The following is a 1,633-nucleotide window of genomic DNA, read 5'->3' on the forward strand; positions in this document are numbered from 1 at the left end:
AATTACTTTTTCTCGACTGTTTGGTTGAAAGGAAATATAATGACTGTTTAAAATTTAGTATGTTCCGAATGCTAACGTATTCAGGGAAATTTTGGGATTTTAATTCAGCACACCCTTACTCCGCCAAAGTTACAGTGGCGAAGAATTTGATAACCGGATTTTAAAAACTCGTCACTGAACCAAATGATATAGTAGCTGAAATAAATTTAATTATATCAACACTGATGATGAATAACTATCAGAGGGATTTTATAAAAAAATAATTAAGGACGAAGAACAAAACGATATCAAAAAAGGAGTTAAACAAAAAGAATGGGTTAACTTAGTGGTGATCCCATATCGTAAAGGCATTTCAGAAGGATCCTAACTCTTCACAAATATAAGAGTATTCTTTAGAACAAACAATACTCTAAGTTCAAAACTAGCACGAATCAAAGATCCGATATATTATTATTATTATTAGCTTTATTCAATATTATATTTTTGGTACAATATAGAATTCTCAGCACAAAGTACTTGAACAAGTTTCCGTTTCTTACTTCTTCGTCTTTCCTGACGATAAATATCGAGTAATCGCTAGTTAGAAGTTAGCAGCCCAGTCAATCGACATCTGGATAATGTACATTCTTCTCGCTGCATATTGCCAGCAACCACGATATCTCTGATTAGGCCTTCTGTAACCTTTACAGAGAAAGGTTTTACACTTTTCAGAAACGCACCTGAATAGGTTGTGCGATTAATGGACATAATGATGTAGTAAAACAAACGAAATTAGATAACTTGTTGAAATATCTAGATGACAGGAACAGGTAGCCCAGATGCTTAAACAGGCCGCCCGTCATAACAACAAAATTGTGTTTATGAAATCAAATGTAGTGACTGTAATGCCATATATGTAAGTGAAACATCAAGACAACTGAATGTGAAGGTGAAGGAACACAAACTATGCTTAAAACACAGTCCTAAATCCTCAGATGATGTAAGAAAACTCGAAAAAAATCAGTGATAGCATTACACCCAATAGAATTGGGTCATACAATTGATTTCAACGTCACAAGAATCCTTTAAAAATATTTTAACTCTTACAAAGAAAGACAGACAGCTGAAGCCCTACACATATGGGTAAATCGAAATAGCATTAAAAAGGAGAGATGGAATATAATTAGCTGTGTCATGGCGACTAATAATTAATAGATAAACCTGAACTCCTTGTTCCAATTCTCTTTATCTATTATTATCTGAATAACAGTAATTATGTTCAATGGTTCTAATAAGTTGTCTTATCTGAATATGTTAAACAATTAACTAGAACAATAAAAGTAACACAAACATTCATTGATAGAAACATTCTTCCTCTTTGGATTCATTCTTCATTTTATGCATGCTGGCACATATTTGATTCATATCATATATAAAAATTGTATGTTTTCTTAAAATCTCATCGATCAGAGACATGATATAATTAATGAGATTTCTTCTCACACCACTTACGTATACATATAATCTGTTATCTTAACACTTCGTTTCACATCACATGTCTCTTACACACGAAAGCAAATACCTACTTTAAACATTGTTAGCGCTGATTGGATGACCTATTTAGTATACAGTTAACCAGAAAACCATGTACCTA

The sequence above is a fragment of the Schistosoma mansoni genome, chromosome 1, assembly GCF_000237925.1.
Source record: "Schistosoma mansoni strain Puerto Rico chromosome 1, complete genome".
In the NCBI taxonomy this organism is placed as follows: Eukaryota; Metazoa; Platyhelminthes; class Trematoda; order Strigeidida; family Schistosomatidae; genus Schistosoma; species Schistosoma mansoni.